This window comes from Lissotriton helveticus, chromosome 12 (assembly GCF_964261635.1).
Source record: "Lissotriton helveticus chromosome 12, aLisHel1.1, whole genome shotgun sequence".
Classification (NCBI taxonomy): Eukaryota; Metazoa; Chordata; class Amphibia; order Caudata; family Salamandridae; genus Lissotriton; species Lissotriton helveticus.
The window spans coordinates 335,888,641-335,900,394 of record NC_136073.1 but is presented as its reverse complement, the minus strand read 5'-3'; the positions used below and the strand labels follow the sequence as shown (position 1 = coordinate 335,900,394).

The following is an 11,754-nucleotide window of genomic DNA, read 5'->3' as shown; positions in this document are numbered from 1 at the left end:
GAGTGGTTTGCTCCAATAGTTGTTGCCAAGAAAGCTAGTGGTGAGATACGCCTCTGCATTGACTTACGCTCACTCAATAAAGAGGAAGTTGTGGATAGATTTCCACTGCCCAACATCGATGAGTTGGTTAGCACCTTGGTAGGTGCAAAGTACTTCACCACCCTAGATCAAGCCACACCCTACCATCAGGTGGAGTTAGACAAGCATTCGCAGGATTTGACAGCCTTTGTGACACCCATGGGAACCTTTACATTTCTTAGGATGCCATTTGGGCCCGTTTCGGCTGCGTCTGTTTTTCAAATTATTATGTCTAATGTACTTAAGGGTCTTTCAGGGGTAAGGTGCTATCAAGATGATTTGTTGATTTATGGTAGCACTAAGGCTGAGCATTTCTCAAGGGTCGGTGCAGTTTTTGAATGCCTGAGAAAGGCCGGATTGACGCTCTTAAAGGAGAAATGCAAGTTTGCTGTGGAAGAAGTAAACTATCTGGGTCAATGCATCTCCGGGCAGGGTGTCTTTCCAAAGAAAGAACTGGTTAACTCCATTGTGAACATCAGTGAGTCTTCTAACAAGGAGAAGTTGCTGTCTTTTTTAGGAATGGTAGAATTTTACTGTAAGTTCATTCCAGGGTAAGCGGATAAGATGCAAAGTCTTAGGAGGTTGACGGGTAAGAGTGTGGCTTTTGATTGGAGTACTGAATGTGCCAAAGAGTTTGTCTCCATCAAGGAGGATTTGATGAAAGCTCCCTCCTTACAAGCTTTTGTGCTAGGTGAGGAGACTCACATCTTGACTGATGCTAGTGCCAAGGGATTGGAAGTAGGGTTACTTTAAAAGAACTGTGGCGTTGAACGTTTGATTGCTTGTGCTTCGAGATGTTTGAGAGGCTCGGCGCTTAATTATTCAGTAATCGAGAAAGAGGCATTGGCCATCTTTTGGGCTTTGAAAAAGATCAGAAATTTGATTTGGGGTACCAAGGTGAAAGTTCTGTCGGACCATAAACCTTTGAAAGATGTGTTTTCAAAAAAAGGGCTAGATTCTATTTCTTCAAGAATTAAGAAGTGGATCATTTCACTTCAAGGGTTTTGATTTTGATGTGGATTATATTCCAGGAGTTATCAACAAATCTGGTGATTGCCTATCTTTGTTAGTTGATGTAAAGATAATTGATGTGGATGAGGTGAGTCTGGTGGATGATGTGATAAATGTCTGTGAAATCACATTGGGTGCAGTAGATGAGTCTGAGTGGAAAACTGAAATTGGGAATGATCATAAAATTACCACAGTTATTGAGTTCCTTCTGTTGAGAAAAACAGGCATCTTGAGAAACCCTGGTCTTTAGTTTGTGAGGAATTCTCTGTTGTGGATGGTGTGCTCATTTGGGGTACCATGCTAATTCCACCGTTGGGTGTGTGGAGTAACCTTCTAAGTCTTGCACGTGTTGGTCATCTTGGTATAGTGAAAAATAAGGAGAACTTGAGAACACAATTTTGGTGTCCAGGGATGGACAAGGAGATTGAGAGGATGGTTCGTGATTGCCTGGAGTGTTGTACCAGTGATAAAATATTAAAAACCAAACAGATGCCCAAGGTCTGTAGGATGTTACCTGAACATCCCTGGAATGAGATAGCCATTGATATTGTTGGACCTTTGCATCGTGTTAGTGATACTCCCTATTTGATAGTCATCCTGGATCTGTATTCTAGATGGATTGAAGTGAGTTCTGTCAGGGATATTTCATCAGTGAGTGTCATAAAGTTCTTGGAGGAAATATTCAAGAGGGAACGTTTTCCCAATTGCATTCTCTCTGATAATAGGACACAGTTTTGTTCTTCTGAATTCTAGTCCCATCTGAAAGATTGTGGTATTAACCATAAAAGAAGTTCTGTTTACCATCCGGAAACTAATGGGGCCATGGAAAGGTTAAACAAGACTCTCAAAGAAAGCATACAATTGGCCAGGGTGAATAATTTGAACTGGAAAGCAATCCTGCAAGACAGGATCACAACTTATCGCATCTCTCCTCACATGACCATGGGAAGATCTCCCTTTGAGTTGTTCAAGGGTAGAGCCTCAAACTCTAAGTTGTGTCCATGATGGATGAGTGTGAACAAGGGGTTGTTGAGAGATAATCAGATAGGTGAGTGGAGACGAAGGAAGCTTGATAAGCAGTTGGCAAGGAAACTGTATTTTGATGATAAAAAATGTGCTCAAACCAAGGATGTGAGTGTGGTTGACCAGGTGAAAATTATAGAAAATTAATCAATTGCCAATACTGTTCTCTTTAATCCTTCTCTTTTAACCATGACACATTAGAGTTAAACACAATGTGAGTGCAAGACTTATAATTCAGTCTGAATTAATCACTTTGTTTAATTTTTACTTAGAATACATTTGTTGGTTAAATTTCACCAAATTTGCATTTTTTACATCTACAATAAACATACAAAACAATTTTTACTTAAGATAAAACATTAAACTGTACATATTCAAAATCATTCAACATTCACTCAACATATCCGACAATCAACCACTTCACTCTCTCACACACAGCTGCAACACTCTATTTACAATTGGATACTAATTACAATAATATATAATGGCCATAGACGATGATTTTGTCTAATCGCAAACATTTGGAGCAATGTTTTTCATTTGAAGATCTTATGGCTCAACAAATAATGGTCTACGCGTTTCGAACTCCTACTTGGTAGGGAGTTCTCATCAGGACCACAAAGGCTTTGCTGAAGAAAAGCCTGGCTCTATTAGACCCGACGCTACACAATCAAGCCGACACCATACATACAACTCTAACTTTCTGATTCATGTTAGAGACTTATTTAATGAATCGTCGCTTCTTTGTGGTTTGTAGATGCAGACACTCGGTACAGCCTCTAAGTGTCGCTGTCACACACAACCCGGTTAATGCGGCGTGTACATTCAATGGCAAAAGTTAGAGTTGTATGTATGGTGTCGGCTTCAACTTGGTGTACGATCTTTACCAGTGTGAAAGACACCACACCTGTATTATCTCTTTAGTTGAAAAGGGTTAATTGGAGAACTGTTGTTGCACATCTGTTAGCCAGACCATTGCTATTTCATTTATGTAAGAGATGATGTCTTCCTGACTATTTGTCGATCTGAAAGTGTACAGGCCAGTGCAGTATGCAAATAGTTTCTGCTCAATGGTAGGTGTGTCTGCCATGCGCATGTCATCTGATCTCTGCAGCCCAGTAATGTAGGTCTGACTTTGCAGCGGTCTCAGTAATCGAGCTAGTGTACGTGCCAGCCATTCTCCTGCTCCATGTCTACATGCTTTTGTATATTTAACCAAATAGTGGTCCTCCCACTCTGCGGCCTCTTGATATTCAGCTAACAGTTATGCCCTCTGATTTAGATATTCTGGGGCAGTGCCCCAGCACTATCTGATCGAGAGCCAAAAGGTCTCCCTTCAACCGGGCAAGCATACGCCACAAGTCCCTTAGGACCCCAGTTTTGTGAAAATGCAGACTCCTCTAAGATAAGCTTTAAGAGTCTCCCAAAGGGTGGCTTGTGTCAAGAGTGACCCCTTATTGTGGTGGTCAAAATACTCAATAATTGCTGTACGGATCTAAAACTGAAGACATTGTCCCGCAGCGCTATGGTGGGAAATCGCCATTGTTGTGCGAATCCTCCCTCTCCAGGGATATGTATTACCATGAGCACTGGAGAGTAATCAGATAGAGTGCGTCGCAAGTGATTGACATTCTTAAACCAAGCATAATCGTTCCAGACAGTAGCCAATGGTCTAGCTATGTCTTGGTGTAATGTTGCAGTGCATAATTCGTATAATCAGATCCCTGAGGGTTCCTCTGTCGCCAGGCATCTGATAGCACATATGTTTAACATATCTCCCTCAATATCTTAAGTAAGATGGGCCTGTTGACAGGGGCTTTGGTGGTACTGTCCAGCGCAGGGTCTAGCAGGATATTGAGATCGCCCCCAGGAATATGTGGTCTGTGTCTACAAGGTCTATCTGTGATTGTAAGCGCTGGTAGGATGTGGGGTCATCTATGTTCGGTGAGTACGCATTTACAAAAGGGATTCTGTGTCCCGCTAAGTATCCTGATACCAATAAGAACCTTCCATCGGCATAAACAATTGTGGAGGAATGTTTAAATGGTAGTGTCTTGTGGATCAGTATGGAGACTCCATGGGAATACAAACAATAATTTGAGAAGAAGTGATGTGATCCCAGGTAACAGCAAATGTGGATGGGTTGGTAGCAGCCACGGCTCGTGCAGGGCGTTACACCGGGCGGTGACGTCAGGCAGAGGAGGGGCAGGGTGGGGGGTTGTAAAATGCGGGATATGGACGATGTTAGGTAATTACCGAAGAAAAAAAAAGAAAACAAATTTTGTTGCGCGCGTGGCATCACATTTGGCGATGCAGCGCGGGTAACGGAATTAGTTTTCTTTTTTTTTCCATACTTACCTGACATCGTCCATATCCCACATTTTACAACCCCCCCACCCTGACCCTCGTCTGCCTGACGTCACCGCGTGGTGTAACGCCCTGCACGAGCCGTGGCTGGTTGGTAGGTGCAAAGTGTGTTTCCTGTAAGTATACAATATCAACTTCGTGCTGCTGGATATATTGGAGTACCTGCCTACACTTTCTCAGGTTGTTAAACCCCTTCACTTCCACGTCAGCATAGCAATATCTATGTAGGAGAGAATATCTACTTGGTGTGCCATTGTATGTAGTAAGCTATATAGTGATATATTGTCATGTCTGTCTTAATATGTGTAACTGTGAACCAAATAAAAAAAGTGAAACCCTAAACATTCCGGACCCTACTATTCCCATCCCCCTTTCCAAACCTAGTAGCTGTCTGCTAGGTTTGATCCCCATAGAACCATCTCCAAACTTCACATTTTCTCTATGCCTAAAAAGCAGATAATGTAATTCAACTTCTATTGTGAATACCACGGGGGCAGCAACACTACCTGAACTCCCCGCACATCCAATGTATCATACACATCAAATCCTTACTTAGCTGTGCCACGGGGTCATCTACTACTTACCAGTACTAATCCAACACATTGGTGCCCTGGTTAGGTCACCGAGTGACCAACAAGCATTAGCATTAAACAATGATGGGATCCCAGCCTCAACTGGATGCAAAGAGGTCCACACTTGCATATGAGTGGATGTCCAGTGGTGATCTGCCTGCGGAGTTCCCTCCAACCCCTGGAGTATTGCCTGCAAAAGTTCTGGACGTCTGTAGGGTTATCAAAAACCTGTGGTTTACAGTTTACACCGACTTTTAGGCTTGCTGGATACCACATTCTGTAACTCAATCCCAAATTGGGCAGTATTTGCACCTGGCCTCCTACACCAGCATTGTAAAATCTAAAACTATGGATAGTGAGGGTCTCTGCCATGAAAATTTGTCAGCTTCTCTGGCCAACTGTAGAAAAGTGTTGCAGTTCCTAAAGTTCAATAGTCTTGTGAGGATGGGACTGGGCGTACAGCCGGGCTTAGGTCGAGGTCCCAGTGTCCGATGTGCCCATTCCACTACAAATGTGGATGTGAATTGTTCCATCCTGAAGAGGTCTGTCAATAAACGCTCAGTGAATTAAACCATCCTCCCTGTATTTGTGAATTCTGGCACCCCCATTATCCAAATCATATGTTTGAAAAGTTAAGTTTCTCTATTAGAGATTCAGAGTTACAAAAAAGGATTCAATATTAGCGAATCAGAAGTAGTTGCAAATAAAGCATAGCAAATTCTGAATGTTGAACTGACTGAATTTGATGATCTCATAACCAGAAAATTAGCTACCTGTCTTACATTGCTTGGTTAGCACTCTAAAGACACATATCTCCATGCACCAGGAGAGGCAAGGATGATGGAGAGCCCAAATGAAAGCATATGTTTTCTTATATTGAATTGGAGATTTTGGTTGAAGATCGTGTCTCCAATAATGACAAACTTATTGGGAAAACTTCTTTGACTGTGAGTAAATCAACCAAAAAGAAAATCTCAATGTCAATCCAAGAGAGAATAAATGCTGATGGTGTCACAAAGCACACCATTGAGGAAATCCGTAAGTGCTGGTATGATTTACGGTCTTGCCCAAAGGAGAAGCTTGCATAAAAAATGTATGATGCTCGGCATGCGGGAGGTGGATCTTCATCTATCCCCCTGCAAATCTGATGGAGGAAATGATAAAAGCACCTTTGCAGCAGAAGCAGCACTGGGAGTTACTGACATCAACACATCAAAACTTCTTCCAACAAACACAGGTTAGAAAGTGCCCCTTTTTTAATATAAAAATAGTAATATTTGTGTAGCGGTTAACATGTATTAATATTTATTCACTTTGTGAGATATATAATTACAATGTAAACCAAACTTAGATTTTGGTTGAGACTTGTCATTAACAATATTAACAAAATGAGAACTACAAATTCTATAATGCAATGGTAAAGCAATTATCTTTAACAAACATAGATTTAAATAAAATCTAATACTTAACAAAATTCTAACAATATATTATGTTCAAAATATGTCAATACGTGTATTTATGTCTGTACATCAGTTCACTATGGGCAATGACGTTGTAAAATATAGGGGCCGATTCCGATCTGGGTCGGAAAGCACTCCGACTGAGCCGGATCCGGGCTGTTTTCCGACCGATCCGGACTCCTGGAGTCCGACCGAGCGAGTACGATGCGGCCATATGCTTTTGGACTCGGTTCGGTCAGACTCCCATGGAAGTCAATGGGAGCCGGTCGTAGGACGCATACATGGGCTCCCATTGACTGAATGGGTACGTCGCGGACAAGTGCGCCCCCTACAGTGGGTACGCGTTGGTGCCATCCACACCATACATGCCTGTGTTGGGGAGACCCATGGGTCTCCCCCTGTGTCTGAGTCATAAGGCTGCGGGTAACAGGGGGTTGAACGCGGACCCCTGAAGTCCAACTCCGGGAGCTATTGCGAGTCGAACGCACCGACTTGTTCCGGCTGTCCGAATTGAGCATCACACTAGCTTGGTCATGAAACGTCTCCATTGCGTGCCACGGTTTGCTTGTGACCGAGTCGTATGGAGCGGTTCGGACCCGGAAACGATTCGGACAGAGATCTTGCGCTTGTTCGCATCATACCTCGATGTCCGGACCCTTGTATGACTCGGACGGACATTCAGCCTCCAAATCGGATCCGCTAATGCCGAACCCGATTCGGTGCCCTTCCGACCGAGATCGGAATCGGCTCGATAGAAGTCAAACCATAACAGAATATGTTATTGAAAAATGAAAACAAAATATGTTCTGTCTCACCAGAAAAAACACTTTGGAACCAAATAGTGTTGAAAATAAAGGTGACAATAGGAAAACTATTGATGATGTAGAAATGGGTGAAACGTCCACTGTCCACATCTTAGCAGCAATGTACAAAGAGAAGAACCACCTGAATGCAAGATGAAACCCATGGACATTTAAGATCTCCAATATGTCCAACTACCCAGGTAATTAGAAATATAACTCCTTCAACAATACACATTATTTGACACAAACTGTTCATATAGATGATGTAAGGTTGAGAGCAGCAATGTCTCTTAATTTAGAAGCTGAATTACAATCTGCTCGAACTTTTCAAAATATTGTGAGATCTATGCTGCAAGTACAAAAACGGTACAAAAGGGGGTGGTGATGGACGGAGCATCTGAACCAATCAAACACTCACACCCAGTCAACAGATCTGGGTTTAATCCATCACCGTTCTTTAGCCCACTCTGCCACCCCAGTTCAGATATGGCCATATGCAAATCAGTCTGACCCTGTGCCTCATGGGAACAGTCCAGCCCGAACTGCCGAGTACAAAAACAGCAGCAAAGGAAAACGGGTTATTTTGGCTAAAAATTAAGTGCCATTGAGGAAACCATGACATCTGGATTAATACACATTAGTGAATCACATGAGGCTATATGTTCAGAAATTAGTCATTAACAGAGGCTGTAATCACATTATGTCGATTAATGATTGCTGAAAGATGTGATGGCCAAAGCCAGCATAAACATTTAACTAATAGAATGCAAGGCTTTGGTAGAGAAGTAGATCGCCTTTCGACCAAGCTAGAGAGTCCCTGAGTTTACAAGTAGTACTAGGACATTTAGTGGAGCTGTTGCTAGAGGCCTAGAAAAAATAAGTAATGTGCGAGAAAAAATGGAAGATAGACATGCAAGAAGTACTGAAAGAAGGTGTGTTAGAGGAGAGTGAAGAGGCCTCAAGCCACAGCATTTTGTGCAAGAGCAGGGTACTCTAAGACGCAGTACTAGAAACACCCCAGATGTACAAGCAACTAATACACCAACATCCAGTGACAGAGTAACAGGAATGAAAGGAAAAGAGAGCAAGGCAGTAAAGCTCAAACCTATGTTATATTACCTCTTTGCTCTGTTTTTTACATGCAATTTAGAGTTAAACAAATATATGAACAAGATCTGTTTACAATTACATTTTCTTGGAACAATGAAAACATAACTTTGTTCTTCCATGACCTATGAAAAAACCTGAAATAAATATTGTTTAAAATTTTAATTCATTCTTTGTGCAAGTAGAACATTTCAAGAATAAATATACTTACTTTAAAAGAAGTTGTTGGTGCCTTGCGTTTCAACATTACTTTCATAAATAGCTCTGTTGGCATCCTCATCTTGATGTTGTTCATGAGGTGGAGGTATGTCGTTATCGTGGGCTCTTTGTGTTGCTACATTGTACAGCATAGCACAACATGCAACACCTTTGCAAGCTACGTCTCACACATACTGCAGTGCTCCCCCACTGTATGGAGGCATCTGAAGCATCATTTGAGAAAGCCAAACGTCCTCTCCATTATTGATCTGTTGGTGTGCTATATCATGTCTTCGCTGCCGGCTGAATGAGGATGTTGGAAGGGTAATCCAAAAAGTACTCTCCTTGGGACAAGGGGAGCGTCTCCCTTATGCACTCGAAACAATGTTCAGTACTTTATTCCACAAGTAAAAAAACTTTTATTCTGAAAACTTCAATGATGGTTCTTGCTTTTATTCATCATTTTCAAATTACTCTTGAAACCCTTTTCAAATCCATTATTATAATTCCATTATTATTACGTCATAATAACAGTGATCGTGAACCAAACGTTTTTGTTATGCCCAATGCATTTCAGATGCAAATGCCCTTCGTCAGGGGGTGTACACAAAAAAATAGAGGAAACGAGGAATCAGCACTGTATGCTAATTAGCTGTTGTAACTGGTGATGAGGTGACATTCTTGGGGTTGTGTACATGCTCATATGGTATCTATGAGTAACGTGTTGGAAGACTGTAAAAGTGACATGTGAGAATAAACCATTAAAATGAATCGAGGTGTATAAAAAAGGCGGCAGTCATTATATGGAGGATAAAAGCACGGAAGAGCCTGAACGTGATGGATTCAAGATTAATACTTGTGTTTATACTAAACAGATGGATATCTGAGACCTCAGTCTGACACAACTTCTTTAGGAAACCCACCCTGATAAAAGATACCAATGAGGGCCTGAGCCACTGCAGGAGCAGTAGTAGTCTTAAGGGGTAGTGCTTCAGGGTATTTCATGGTGTGATCCACCATCACAGGTAAAAGATCTGTTACCTGATGCTGTTGGAGAATCTAAGGGGCCAATGTCAGCCCGTACCCGTTCAAAGGTAACCCCAACCACTGAAATGAGACTAAGGGGGCCTTTGGGCGGCCACCTGCTTTGCCCGTGGCTTGGCAGGTGACAAAGGAGTCGCAAAACATCTTTCCCTTTGGGGCATATCTGGCTAGTAAAAGTGGGTAACTAATCTACTCTAAGTTTTGCCTGACCAAGATGCCCAGGAGGCAGAGCAGCGGTGCTGTCATTCTTCACCATGGCTGCACGCAGCAGTCTGTGCTGGCTGCCAGCTGTTCTTCTTCTAAAGCTCCTTTTGCTACCCCCGTGCCCCACCAGCGCTGCTGAGGTATCCAAGTGGAATGTTAAGGTGCTGATGGAGAGCACATTTTTTAACTTTGGGAGAATCCTATTCAAGAATTCCACTGTTTACATCAAATTTGAAGGAGATGCAAAGACATGCGATGCCTCCTGGAGTTACAATGTCACCTGGTACCTGAGGTACGCTGACTGCTACAGCGAGGTCTTCAGCTGCGAGGAAGAAAAATGTCTTCACTATTTTGAGTCCACATTTGAAAACCAACTAGGCAGGTCTGGGTCATGCGCCATGGCTTTGCTCTTCTACCCTGATTGTATGGATCTCATGAAACCACAGGAGTACTACAAGGAGTTTTTCCACCCGGCAGCCCTTACTTCGGAGAAACAACAGGGCTTGAAAGATGCAGAGAATGCAATACATATTTCTCTGTTGCCAGATCAGTCAGAGAAACCGACAATGTATGCCATGATGAACACCTGGCACGATAGACCTTACATCTTCATAGTGAAAGTCAGTCCTGTGGCAAGCAAGACGGTGAACAGTACAGCAATGCAGGAAGCAGTAACCCCAGCCAGTCTCCTGGATAATAATGTCATTTCAATGATTGTGGAAGTAAAGGGGCCTTAGGAATACCTACCTATTTCCGATTATCCCCTTCTGATTGTAAGTAAAGCATCTTACATTTACAAACACAATTAAACAGTGTGCTGGTATATGCTTTTGTACTGTGGTTTTAAAATAAAAAAAGGCATTACACTTTAATTTGCTAGTGCCTTGGCAGTGTTAAGATAGCTTGCAAATGTTTAATGCTTAACACCATGCGTGCGGCTCATTTTCACGCTGTGCGCTGAAGTTTTTAAAAACCCGCGGTTCATGATGAGCTCAGCTCGTCATGAGTGTACGAGAGGTGTACCTCATGACGAGCTGAGCTCCACATGAGCGTCGAAGGGGTAAAATAATATGTGATGTTAAGAGGGAACGTAATTCAAATAACATCTCACGCCTTAGAAATGTATCTGTGTTGCAAATTCAAGTTGTGTGAAACAAAAGTCTCACATACCTGATTTAAGTGTCCATAGCCACGTCCAGTGAGCTCATCTATCTCAAACACCATACATCTTTTTTGTAACTTTTATTTTGAATTTTGAAACATAGACAGACATAGTTACAGAACTATGAATGTTTTGAGGCATATATTGCAGTATTATATAACAAGGTGAGGGAGTGAAGAGGTAGTGTCGGGCGCGGACACTAAGGCAGATACATCCAACTCTAGTACTTAGTATTTAATTCAAAAGGATCCACCACATAGATCGAACTGTGTTCAAGGATATGTGTTACTCATCCAGATGTGGAGGCACACAGCATGCAGGTACAATAATTAGCATTGTAGCAAGATTAGAATCATTAATACATGCATTACACATTCAATCGGAGGGTTCAAGTTATCAGATCCTTAAGATGTGAAAGTGGCACTGTGTTTGCAGAGGTTCCCACAGATTTCTGGGAAGAGTTGTGAGTGGCAATAAGAAGCTATATAACACTGCATTTTTGCTGTGATTTGTAAGGTCTCTCAACTAGTTTGTACATGTCAGGCCCAAAGCATTGCTATAATGCTATAATGCCTCGCTACTCTGCACTTTCCCTGCAGTAGTGTGAAAATTATGAATTTACGGAGGGGTTTGAGAACTCCTTTAGTATAGCCCAGCATAACCAGCAGTAAGTCCATTGGCAAATTGGGGTTGGCATTAGCTGCAGCTCATCCAGTAGATTCTGC

General features: G+C 42.2%; 1 pseudogene; it reads left to right on the top strand.

The window, feature by feature from the left end:
* Positions 1-9,917: 9,917 nt before the first annotated feature.
* On the top strand, positions 9,918-10,676 carry LOC144798027 (transmembrane protein 87A-like; annotated as a pseudogene).
* The last annotated feature ends 1,078 nt before the right edge of the window (positions 10,677-11,754 follow it).